The 13,926-nt window shown below is 33.9% G+C and overlaps 1 protein-coding gene across 4 annotated transcripts in view; it reads left to right on the top strand.

The window, feature by feature from the left end:
• Positions 1-1,477: 1,477 nt before the first annotated feature.
• Positions 1,478-13,926, top strand: part of LOC149806581 (choline transporter-like protein 1) — a 209,556-nt gene continuing 197,107 nt past the window's right edge. For 3 of the 4 annotated variants that reach the window (XM_089954977.1, XM_089954968.1, XM_089954995.1), the window contains exon 1: positions 1,478-1,549. The gene's annotated coding sequence lies outside the window, so the exon portion shown is untranslated. The remainder of the gene's footprint in view (positions 1,550-13,926) is intronic. The other variant, XM_089954985.1, reaches the window with a different exon arrangement.

Below are 13,926 nucleotides of genomic sequence, written 5' to 3'. Positions count from 1 at the left end.
CTCAAAAATAATGCCGTCATATGATGAAACATTTAATTACGTTTTATATTGAGAGAGGAATAAGACAGGGCAAAGACGGGCAAAGATACACAATTTTATACTAAGAAATAAATACGCAAGAATTTGAAATGTTTGCTTTGTCAACGTGCTCATCTTTTAAACAAAAATGATATCTATTTAAGTAGTTTAACATAACGGACTTACAAGGACCAAGACGTTTTAAAATAATAGAAAATATTTACTGTTGATACAAAATTTTGGGTATTTGGATGGAAAGTGGGACTGTAATCAGATTCACATGTGTCAACACACGTTTACAATTACAAATAGTAAGGCAGATACGTTCAATCGTAAAACTCAATTAACAGTTAACAGCGGGAGGACAAGGACAGTTTCAAAATGTTGACATGCAGTACATAATTTAATTACTCTGGGATTATGATTTTTTCCCCACTATATTTCTATTGCAGAATAAATGACCCCTGAAAGAGACGCACAGAGAACATAAAAAAAGTGAAATGGCCGTTGAAGAAAGAACGTTACACCCACGTTACTATTATATTAACAGTGGACAGAAAGGCTGACCGAACATATAAATGGGCAGAGTACGTAATGGGCCGAGTTCGTTATGGGGACCAAGTACGATATGGGCCGATTTGGGTAGGCCGAGTTTGTTATGGGCCGAGCTCGTTAACGGCCGACTCTGCTATGGAACGAGTAATCCCTCAATCGTTCAATATTCTACTTTAATCAACATCAGGATGGGTAATTCCTTTTTAGTTTCCCGGTCTGCTGCTGCAGACAATTAAACCTATCAATCTAAATTTTGAATTAAAATTTTTTTAATTAGCTGGTAACTAACTACTATTATTATGCGGTTTAATTAATTTTATTAGACACCCCCCAAAATTAAAGAATTTTGCGGACAATTTTAGGAATTAAATCGCCGGCTAATACCACTCGAAACGGTTGGGTCCACAGCTGCATTTTATGAAAGAAGGACGACCGCTAACATGATACTAGCGATATCAATCAGCAACGGCATGGTTGTTTCCCCTTATATATCGCTGACTTTTTAATCATGTTCTATCCAAACATTTCAAAAATTAATTTTGTTTTGTTTAAAAAGAATAGTACTTTAATTTTTGATAGTATTTACTAGTTCAACTCACATACACTGCGTACATCCGATGTTGCAATGGAACTCCGGAGATCGAATGGTTAGTTACAATTTGAACGTAACCTATAATTAAACTTAAAGTGGCACAAATTATAGACAAAATGCGAGCTATGATACAAGTCCCAATTATAGCGGCGGATTTTTTCCCCTTCTGTATTGGTACTTAAATAAATATTGAAGGTATGTGGATTAAATTTTTCCTGCATTCTGAAAGAAATCATCAGTCGAGCGTGGAATAATTTCTGCACGATTCACACACCTGGCCTTGCATCCGATTTACAGCATAGCAAAATAATTAGTGCACTTCCGGTCCAGGACGGAGAGGTAGTAATCATCCAACTGAGACAAAATACAACACATTTTCACACCGTAAGTTTTGCTTAAATTCTTATATTTACGACACTCTTGAATATTTTATATTCATTTCTTCTGCATCGCACAGTGCATTTTAACTCACGGGATTTAAACAAGTGATCATGTTGATAAGTTTGCTGTTCCAGTGTCTACACTGCAACTTCATTCCACCACACAGAGAACCAGATACAAGGTTGACTTCAGACGTTTTCATGTGACTTTTTTTTAAATTTCACTTCAAAATTGCATTCAGATTTGCTTATTATTATGTCATTGTGAAGAGTTGTTCCTTTTTTATTATTTGTTGTAAGCAAAAGCAAATGGGATGCAAAGACATATCACAGGTTTATGCTCAGGAACGTTCATTTTATTCAGTAAGGGTTATTCCCCTTTATCCTTAATTAAATAGACAGGCAGATTTTATTTAGAGTCAGTTTGCATCTACCTAATAAGAATAATTAGTTAATTGGTGATATTTTACTGTCTGTAAACAATAAATGTACAATTAACTTTAACATACATGTTAACTTAATTATTACACAAGTTGCATAGTATAGAATCTTGTTTTTAAGCTAGAAATAGTAATTTCTCACCCTTATGTAGAGTTGTACCCCTTAACCCCAGGTCATAATTTCTGTTGAAGGATTCACTGTAAATAAATCATATTAAATTTGAATAGATTATACCTAAAAAAAATGACAAGCCATTAAAGTGTGCACACTAAATGGTTTTCAAATACACACATTACCTTTTTACATGCTTATATTTTTTTAAAAACTCACATGGATGAATGTAGAGAATGAACACATGGCAGTGTGCTGCTCAGACTTTGTTTTCTTACTTTGCTCTTTTAGCAGATTTTCTGGTTTCACCTCTAATGCCAATGGCTTGTGAGTGAGATTATTGTCACATAATCATATCAAGTCAAATGACCATCAATGTTTAATACAAGAAACTGTAACATAGATGTATGAGAGTGATGGAGGAAGGCCCATTAGCTTGTTGATCCTAAATCTGTAGTTGAGAAGTTTGTTAAAGTTTGCTTAAGAACAATATCTGGAGTTGTCCAAAGCACAAAAAATGGTTTGTTATTGGAATTCAACTTTTTAAAGGCAAAAGACCTGGTCCCCAACTTTCATTTCCCATGCTCTTACACTGTCTTGTTTATTTAAGAAATTCAAACATCATTATCAAAGGTGCTCACATCACTTACTTCTTACTTGTTGCAAGAAATATTGACTTTTCTAACAATACATGCTTTGAATCAGTCATTATAGAGTCATACTAAAGTGGGGTTTGCTTAAGTTTCCTTGTTCACTAAAATAACCATGTCCTCTGTTCAGGTCACAGTTGTTTTAGTTGACATCAAAACTGACCAAACCACACAATAGTCTGACTCAATAATGACTTACTCAAAGTACATGTATATAATGCTGGAAATATGAATATTTGTTGCAGCAGAAATTACTAAATCCTTGACCTGAGTACCTTATGATGATTATTATGAGCCCAAGTCTCCTATCAATAGCCTTCCACAGTGTGATTTGAATTCATTATGGTTGAGTAGTCATTACTGTCTAGAATTTATTTTGAATATTTGAGTGCCCATTTTTTTCCCTCATGTACACTTCTTTAGAAATAACTGCAGCAGTGCTTTCATTATAGGTTTCATCTTTACATTTTTTAATCGGTGAACAATTGGTATCCAAGCTAGTCAAAATCAGTATGACATTTATGTTCAGTCTACAGTCAGCCATAAAAATATTTTATGTTTATTTTCTTGGGTCTTTTTATTATGTGTCCAATGCTCAAACAATTTTTTTTAGACACAGGCCCGAGGGAGGCATTGGATACATTAGGGAAGATGTAAATGCAGAATGGTGACTTGACTTGAAGACACATGAGATTGAGAGTATCTGAGTGGAAACATTTCAAAATAATGCAAAATCATTCCTAGTTCATTTCATTTATAGGCCACCTTCCTCCAAAGCAATTTGGGATGATAACTTTTTGAAACAAATGGAAAATGTTCTTGTACAGGAGATAGAAACATAATTACTTGGCGATATAAATAAGGCCCTTCTCATTACTCAAATAAGAAACAACTGGATGGAATTTATTGAATCATTAGGCCTAGACCAGCTGGTAAATGAGCCCACAAGGGTAACAGAAAAATCAAGCATTCTTATTGATCACATTTATACCAAACTACCAGACAATGTGGCTTGTATTAATGTACTGAATGTTGGACTTAGTACCACTATCCTACTTTTTTGACAAGAAAGGTTAAATGCAAGAGAAATAAGAAAAATACACACAAAACTATTACTTACAGATCATTCAAAAATTTTAATGAAGAACAATTTCTCAATGACCAGTGTAAAGTTTCATGGAATATGATCCAAAATTTGGATGACATAAATGAAGCTCTGAGGGTGTGGACTGATTTATGGATGTAGTCTCTAAGCATGCACCACTGAAAGTACATTGAGTAACGAATGAAATCCAACCTAATTGGCTTACTACTGAAATCCTAGACACTATGAAAACATGAGACCAATTCAAGGCTTTTGGAAACCATGCACAATATAAAGTATGGAGAAACAGAATAACTAGTATGATTAAAAAAGCTTTAAAAAAAACTTATTATCAATCATTGCTTGAAAACAAAAAGAGCAACAGTAACTCCATTTGGGATGTCTTCAATGAATTCACTGGAGGAACACATAATGATCAGACAAATGAAATTCACTCACTTCTGGTAAATGACACCATAGTCACTGATGACACTGACATTGCAGATGTTTTCAGTGATTTATTTTTTTCACCAATATTACCACAAACTTAAAAAGAATCAGTGATAGAAAACAACTTTAAGGAACTGAAAACATTCTGCGGCAGCAGAATCTCTAAAGTCGTATGTTTCTCTATCCCACCAGTATCAAAAAACTTTGTTAAAAAATGTCTCAGTGAACTTCATACCAAGAAAGCTACATGACTTGATCAGATTGGTCCACGACTCATTAAATCTTCTGCCTCTGGCATTTTAGATAGCATAACATTCATAATCAATTTAAGTATTGCAACCTTGTCTGTTCCCAAAGTATGGAAAACTGCAGAAGTAAACTCCTATTCACAAATCTGGTTTTAAGGATGATGCTGATAACTACCAGCCAATCTCAATGCCACCAAACTTGTCAAAATTGATTGAAAAACATGTCCATGACTCAGTCATGTCATATTTAACCAAATACTTGCTGTTACACCCTAATCAATCAGGCTTTAGATAGAAACATTCATGTGAGACTACCTGATCTCCCTAAGTAATAAATGGCTTCAAGCATTTGACCAAGGTAGAATAATAGGATCTGTAGACTTAAGGAAAAGCTTTTGACATGGTGGATCATGAAATCCTTTGAAGAAACTGAAAATGTACCAATGTGATGAGAGCACAGTTAGATGGTTTACTTCGTACTTAAGTGAGAGAACACAACATGTTTTTATATAAATAATGTTCTGTCTGAACCTGGAACAATTAGATATGGGGTACCACAAGGCTCAATTCTAGGTCCATTACTATTTATTTTATTTATTAATGACCTACCACTTTTATTAACGGACTCGATGTCATTTACAGATCTCTATGCAGATGACATATGTCAGACATCCAAAACACAAAGCATAAACTCAAAATTTCTTTACAGAATGCGCTAAACAAACTGGACAAATGGTGTACATGCAATGGCATGGTGGTAAATACTGGTAAAACTAAAATATTACTTAACTCCACAAGGCAAAAAATGACAAATCTTGATAGTGATAAACTATGACATGGAAGGATAAAAATTTGCAAATGGTCTGTCATGATAGAGTACTTGATGTTTAATGGTATATAATAACTCATCATGGACTGAACATATCAAACATATCTGTAAAAAAAAGTCAATTCAGGTTTATGACTTCTCAGTAGGATAAGACATTTTCTAACTGAAAGGCACAGAACACTATTTTATAACAGTTACATACAACCCTATGTAGACTACTGTAATACAGAATGGGGTAATTCAAATGATAAAAACATAGCAAAGCTGGCACATCTTCAGAAAAGAGCATTTGGGATAATATCAATCCAGAAAGAAAGCAAGAAAAATTTAGATGGTAAGTTAAAAATATTACCTATTAAAGACTGAATCTGTTTGAGAAAAGCCAAATTAATATACAGGATATCCCATAATATTGCTCCTGAATATTTACAATCACTATTCCAGTATAGGCTACCTGGCAGTATACTCCCCTTCTGAGATCCATGTCTACCAAACATTATAAAACTCCCAAACCAACTAAGGAATTACTTAAAAATAGTTTCCAATACTCTGGAACTTTGCTGTGGAATAGTATTCCAGTTGTGATTAGAAATACCCACTCTATTTCCTTCTTCCAAACCCAGTATATCCAGTGGCTTTAGAGATGCAGCTAAAATAAATAAATTCCTTTATATAAGGGCCTCAAGGTAGATTAGTTCTTAGCTAATTGTGTTACCCTCTTTAAATAAAGTCATTATTATTATTATTATTATTATTATTATTGAAACTAAAAGCTATATGTCAATATACAAGACTATAAACTTAAACAATAAACATGCAGCCAATGATTGTATCAGCAGCAACTTCTTTACTTGTGCCTAAAAAAAGGGGATGTCCATTAATTATGTCAACAATTTTTAGGCAGTTTTTACCCCCCCCCCATCCCCCCTCTTGTCAACAACTGTCAAACTTTCAGTGACCTCCCCCAATAAAACTATGTCAAATTTTTTACCCCCCCCCCCAAACTAACAATATTTTATACGGCTGGCTTTTATGCTAACAATAGAATTATGGAAATTAAAAGGTCTACAAATAAATTTTAATACATTTTTTTGACTTGTTTAACAGATTTCAGATTGACTATAACACTTTGAATTCATGAAAAAATCGAGACTTTATATTCTAGCTTCTATCATCTTCCCATGGGGAAGCCAAATGTTCCTCAATTGTTATAATGGGCATAGTGGCTGATTCATTAATTTCTTCAGATTAATACCATATGTGGTTAATCTGTCTACAGTCTACAATCTACATTGAATAAAAACAAAATATGATGATGCAAGACTATGACTTCCTTGGCAAGAGCTCAACCGGTTTAGGATTAAACTGGTGGGCTGTTGACGGGCGAGCGAGTGTGTGCCATACCAACGCACCAACTAATTTCCTATTTATTGATTTATTAAATTTATTGTAAAAAATAACATTGTTGATGTCAATTTATCTTGAACTCCCCCCTCCCCCATGTCAACAATTGTCAAACTTCTTCAAAACCCCTCCCCCCCATTTTGTTGACATAATTAATGGACGACCCCATAGAGTAATTTACACAATATGCTTCCAGACCAGGTCTTTAATAGGGATTTAAAATTGTTGAAACTGCCTTCAACATTATGACGAAGAGAATTCAAAAGTTTTGCTGCTTCGTACCTAAAATGTTGTACCTAATACCTAATTGTTCTTACAGTTGGAATCTTCCAAGTCTGTTTTACCTAAAAGCATTGGAAGAATTTTTTAAAACATCCAGATTATGTAAATATTTTGGATAGTTCTTGTTTAAAATTCTGAAAATTTTAAATGCTATGGTCTTTGTCCATCAGCATTGGGGAGTTGATAAATTTGCCAGATCCAAGAGTTCTGAGTAAGATTTATTGAATTCTTGGGTCTTTCACATTTCACTGTATTAGAGTGCTTACTGAAATGCTTGGTTTTGGGACAGTATTTGAAGTTTGCAATGATGAAAGAGTGGTACACAGCCATGATGTCCTTCGCTTGTGAGATATTGAGCAATTCATTGGAGCATTTTTGTTGATTAAGTTTGGCATAAAGTTCGAAGTGGCTGCCAGTATTTTTTCCAAATCTCCACAGTATGTATTAGTCTCATTGGAGGAGAAAGTCTCAGCACCTTTGCTCGATTTCTTTCAGTATGCAGTAGCTTGGAACTTATCAGGGTATGCTTTCATTTCATTGTCAGCAAACTACCTAATTTAATTTGTGGACTCCATTTCCAGTGTAGATTTAAAAGGGAAGGAACTCCAATTTTACTGAGACACAAATTTATAAGTACTCTATGTCACCTTAATCTGTGTTAAATGTTGGTCATCAGTTTATTGACTTGAATTGATTTCTTTCAATCTAATATCCAATTTATATATAATTTATGTCAGAGAGAGAAGATTATAATTTTCGTGTATGAAGAAAACTTGCTGGCATCCCACCCCCATGTACCTCGACTGTTAGCCATAATTTGAGACTTCATTGTTCTTTCTTGTCCATGCCTATGCCAAGGTGGATATTTATGGACCCAGTTTCTCCAGAGTTATTGAGGGAGAGGTGTATATACTTGAAATTCTAATAACAAATTTACACCTTTATACCAAACAGGGAGGAAGGCATCTATCCCTGACCCAAGATTGTGTGTATGAATACATAATTAAATGACAGAAATTGTGAATAGAATGACACAAATATAATCAAACAGGTGAGAGAATGCTGATTTGTTCCAAGCAGGAATTAAACCTTGCATTTCTATATTAAGTTCGGTGGATTTGTGAGTTATTATTGCCAGATGATCTAAGTAGGCTAGAAACACTGAAATTGTTATGCAGAGATTAATATTTCATCTCCTCAGTTCTCTGTGAACAATCCTTGCTTGTTATTTAATAGAAATGTCACAGGCATATTTACCCCAGATATGATATTATGGAGAAAAATAAAACCTTAAATTCTGATTTATCAGGCAGCTTCTGTGCAGAATATGATGTATACGTAAATTTATCTTACAATATGAGACGATAGAGGAAAAATAAATATGGATAAATATATTGCAGCACACACTTTAGGATTAAAAACAAAGTTGCTCATTCGTGGCGCAGAACATATACCAGAACATATGAAAAATAATCTGCTGAATTTTCCCTAAAACATGCAGTCATTCTGTTTTTAAATATTTTAATTTGCTTTGAAATAATTTATATAATTTATTATATATGCTTTAAAATGTTTTTTTTTAATAGAGCATTAATTAATAACATAAAATGCCTATGATTTTTAGATGTAAATATTCACATACAAAATAAAAAATCTGTAGTTTTTACTTTAGTTTTTTATTTTTGTCCTGTTTATTTGATTTAAATAACAGTACCAAAATGTGCAGTATTCAGTTTTACTCTCTCTCTCTCTCTCTCTCTCTCTCTCACCGTTGACCTTGGACTCAGTTGTACACCAGAAAAGTCACCAGTAATTGTTACATTTTTCTTTTACTTGGTATTTATATGCAGCACACCTGGATGTGTTTATAGATAAGATAAAGTGACTTTTGGTTAAATCAATGATAGCATCAGATTTTAAATTTAATTTATGATTCATTCATATCTGTATTTATGACAGCACAAAACTTGTGTTAATTCAATAAAATGGGAAGACAAGGCCTGCATGTCAAGTTTATGATTAAAGGTTGGCTGTTAAATGTATGACCTTGACCCAAAGGTCAGGAAGTGGAGCAAGTATATTGCAGATTGAATTTGTCTTCACTTCATAATGATTCAACCAAAGCATTAGGAAAATCCATTTAGTGGTTCACCAAATGAAAGAATGTTAACTAAAACCTTTATACAGATTTTATGTGACTGTGACCTTGACTTGCAGGTCATAGGGGATTAGGAAATATATGCAAATGAAAAACTTGAACCAAAACCTGACAAAATGTTGAAGTTGCCAGAACCGGTGTTGGAAAAGTGAATGTTGTTTCTTACTTCCCATTAAGTGGGCATGACTGTGATAACAACTTTTGAACAGAAACTATCTAAATTGTGCCCAGAAAGCCAACAAACTATTACATATTTTAAAAACAAACATTTTCTTCAAGATATTATTGTGTTGCATATGCATACCAGTTTGTATCCCCTGTACGTATTGGACAGTTTTAATGACAAGATTTTGTGGAAACATTCACATGACCCTTGGCCCAGGTATGACTTTCTCAGCTTTAAAAAATCTGGTCTAAACAAGCAGAAGGAATGAGAAGCTGTAGGGACTTTCAGTCAGCCTCCAAATATACAAGTTTCAAGCAGCATGGTCAGGGGTCGTTTTGGAGGTTCTTCTTTATCTTTGTTTTGAACCTACCTGAAAATCTCATAATCTTAATTATAAATTCTATTCTATTGGTTATGAATAATTACAGTTAAAAGTATGACTTTCAGTAAAGTTGGCAGATGTATTACCTGTTCATTATATGTACATTAGTGTGAGGGCAAATTTCTGTTGATCTATGAAAAGCACATTAGTTTGGGCTAGAGAACAAATTTATGGAGACAGGTGCTTGTTAAATCGATATACTGCAGTGATTCTAAATGTCTGGTCGGGACTATTAGGGACACGGCTAACTTTGATTTCATAGTTGCACTGTCAAACTTGGAAAATTTCCAAAAACCATTAGTAAAAAACCTGGAAGGTCAAGTTGACTCCAATTTTGGCACTTAGTTAAAAGGTGGTAAATATATTTCATCTTGATTGGTTATGCTAGATAAGGGGTGTGTTTCCCACATGAAATTTCCTCGGTGTAAATATCCCTCCCCCCATCGAAAAATCTAATTAGTCTAAGCTTTGCTGCAAGTGTAAAGGTACAGGGGACTCCAAGAGTCAGTTTGGAAGAATTTCTCTCGTAAAACATTTGTCCAAGAGACCGGATGTCTGGAAGGTCGACGGACACAATTTTGGCAGTATAAACGAACAGCGTTGGAAAGCAGAACAAGGTATTTGTGTCAAATTCATGAGATTCGTCGATACCAATATAATATTTTGCTTGAATTATTTGATAATATGTGCATGAATTTAGTTCTTTAAATTCGTAGATCAGTTCTCTTGATATAAGTATAACTGTGTTTATATATATATATGAATTAGTACAATAATCTTCTTTTTATAAGGTTGTCGAATTGTTTGAATTAGTCACCTTGTTTGTATAGGAATTAGGTTCTTAAAATTGTGTGCATTACTTTAATTAATGTGAGTTATGAGAATCCATGTGAATTCACCAATCTCAGGTAATTTCATATATGCTAAAGACTTGAATGTGTGTATTCGCTGAACATAAGGTACTTAAGCCAGGTAGTGAATTTCATTCATTCATTTGTGTAATTGAGACTAGAGTAGAACTGTTATATCTTGTGTGTGTTAATGCGAAGTGATGAATTAGCCAATAGGAAGTACATTAATCTTATAAAACCAGGCTTGTTTTAGTCTGCCATGCTTGAGCTGACTAATAGCCTTTGGTATCTGTTTCAGTACCATTAGTAAGATCTGATAACGAGAAGGGAGTAATGTTCTATTCCCAGTAGAATAACTGACAGAAAATTTAGGTTGGTTCTCTATAGTAATAAAAGGGGAAAATAGCTCTTCAGACATATTCCCAGATGTATCCTCAGATGTACCTTGGCACTGACATATCCATGTATCTGTGTATCTACATGCTTACATATCCACCTACCCACACAAAGTTTGAGGGCCGAAAGGAGGCAAGACAGTAGGGACGTTGGGAGAGAAAAAGAATGGAAAAGGGCGAAAGGATGGAGAACAGCTACAGTGAAATTGGAGTGAACCAGAGCTAAGCATGTTATGCAATTGTACAAGGCAACGACTTTGACTGTTCACTCAATCGTATGATGAACGCAACGACTTTGATTGTTCACTCACTCGTATGATGAACTAATTCTATCAGTAAAACAGATTAACTATTTTTATAAATATATTTGTATTATGAAATTTGGTGAAAGATTTATTCCAAAAAGAAGTGTATCTTCCTAATGTATTGTGTTATCGCCATTGTTTATGTAATTGATTAAATTTATATTTTCTATGTACGTGGGCTTGAATTGTTCTGTTCTATATATCTGCTCAGATCTCTATTTATTCTACCTGTAAGTTTACTCGATCCAGGCAATAACACCGAGGGTGATCATCTCCTAGATAATGAGAATTGAATAAAGTGGACACCTTGAAAGAAGGTACAATCTGCCAATCAACCCTCACCTTTTACAGAGAGAGGGGGTGCTTACAACTATCAATGTTTGACTCGGACAAAGAACATACTAATGTAGAGGTTATAATGTAGGGGGTCTGCAGTATGATGTGAAATAAACGATGATCCTGTGAAAAATTGAGAAATTCAAATGACTGTTTCTACAATTATGGTGAACATGGTCATTGATAAATCAAGAGAAAATACAATAAAATGAATGATGTTGAAAACAAGGAAATAATCTTATGCATTCAGGTTTACAAGTTCACTCATTGATATAGGCCACATTGAAATCATATATGCAAAAGATCCCAATTCTTTGTCAAAATTATGAAAAAAACATTTCTTTTTTGAAATGGCACATCCTGGACCCTACCACTTTGAAATGCATACTGGTATTGACTAACATATCACCATGTTCTACTTGATATTTGCAGTGCTGCTCATATTTCTCCATCATAAATCTGCAGTAAAGATGGCTTATTACATTTTTTGGTTACAACTTTCCTCTGTTGTAACATTTGAGTGTAAATTCCCTCATCAAATTCCTAACTAATATGTGTTCCAAAGACTATTTGATAATGTTCCATTGTTACAACATTTAATTGGTTCTAGTGTTTGATTTGTGTAGTGCACCTGAAAAAGTCAGCACAATTATAACGTTTTTATCACCTGACTCATCAAAGCCAGATAAACAAAGGTACGTCAGTTAAGCAACAAAGGTGCCAGGTGACGGAGGCATAATAATCACACATCATTTATTATCAGCAAGTAACGAAGGTTAAACAAATGTGCCAGGTAACATAGACATGGTGATTACATCTTATACATAATTGGCAATTTACAAGCTGAGGTTGCTGGTTCAATTTAATTAAAGCATGAAAAGAACATGATTTTGTGTTTTACTTCTTTTGACTCAATAATTTAGAAATATCCTCTATCTGTATAATTTTCTACCAGTACCAATCCAGTGGCCTAGTGGTTAGAATGTCCACCATGGATGTGTGAGGTCATGGGTTCGAACCTAGGCCAAGTCATACCAGAGACTTATAAAAATTGTACTAACAGCTGCCTCACTAGGTGCACAGCATTAGGAGGTTGGTGTTAGGACTGGTCGGACTGGTGTCAGAATAATGTCACTGGGTGGGACATGATGCTACTTGTCTGTGGCTTGATGCCCCAGTGCCAGACATCACTATAAACTGCCACACTGAAGACATCATAGCGATATGACTGAAAAATTGTTAAAACTACGTTAAAAATCCAAATCACACACACACTCTACCAGTATGTTGACTAACTGAGTACAGCTTGAAATAAATCTGTCATGCTCATTTTGAAATCCGACTGTTGTGAATATGGCTGAAAATTTGTTGGACAGAAAAAGAAATTCCACTTTAGACAAGAGTTATAAGAACATCTGCATGTGATTGAAGAACAGATCAACAAAAGATCTCAGATTAACAGATGACTATTCACAGTTTCTGTCCATTTAAACAAATGACTGATTTACTAGTCATAAAGTTATTGAACAAAATTATTTTCAGCATAAAAGTGATTTTTATTTTTCATGGGGTTGATACATGCGCATGTATGTTGATACTTTCATCAGATGTTAAAACTGAATGATTTATCGTTGACTATTAGATTTATGTCCAATGTCATTAACATGGACAAGCCATAAACATTTTCAAAATTTAGAAGGATTTGGGATGATCTGATAATTTGCATTATGCTTGTAAAAAATTTGAATGTGCATTAGGGCCTTAGAATTCTATACATAATACTTATTGATTTGGAGTGGTATAATTGGAATAGTGTAATAGTTAGATTCCTGTTTTCTGTGCATTTTATCATGGAGAAATCTAAACAAGGAAAACAGTCTTTTCTGTTTTGGATAATAATTCATGACTATATGCTGCATGTAATATATAATTTTACCTAATATGATATCAATCGCAACTACATTCCAACTCTTAGTCAAGAGAGGTAGGTAATACATTCAGTAATTTTAGACAGTCTGACTCTTCACTAATTTTAATGGTATATTGTAATTTGGTTGGAGTAAATGTTACAAGAAATTTAATTTTAACCAACAAAATGTTTTAGAAAATGTCCAAAAGTTTACATTTTGAAGATTTTCTCCATAATTGACTTTTAAAGAAAGAATTAGTTCCTTGAAGGATGCTGATGAGAAAATTTCATCTGATAAAATATTCATGACAAACAATCTCAGCTGGTTCTTTTAATCAGGTTTCATCAGTGAAGATTGCATTAGCATCCCTGTTTCCATT

This window comes from Sinohyriopsis cumingii, chromosome 1, assembly GCF_028554795.1.
Source record: "Sinohyriopsis cumingii isolate HCF-2022 chromosome 1, ASM2855479v2, whole genome shotgun sequence".
Taxonomy (NCBI): domain Eukaryota; kingdom Metazoa; phylum Mollusca; class Bivalvia; order Unionida; family Unionidae; genus Sinohyriopsis; species Sinohyriopsis cumingii.
This window is presented reverse-complemented; position numbering and strand designations above follow the sequence as displayed.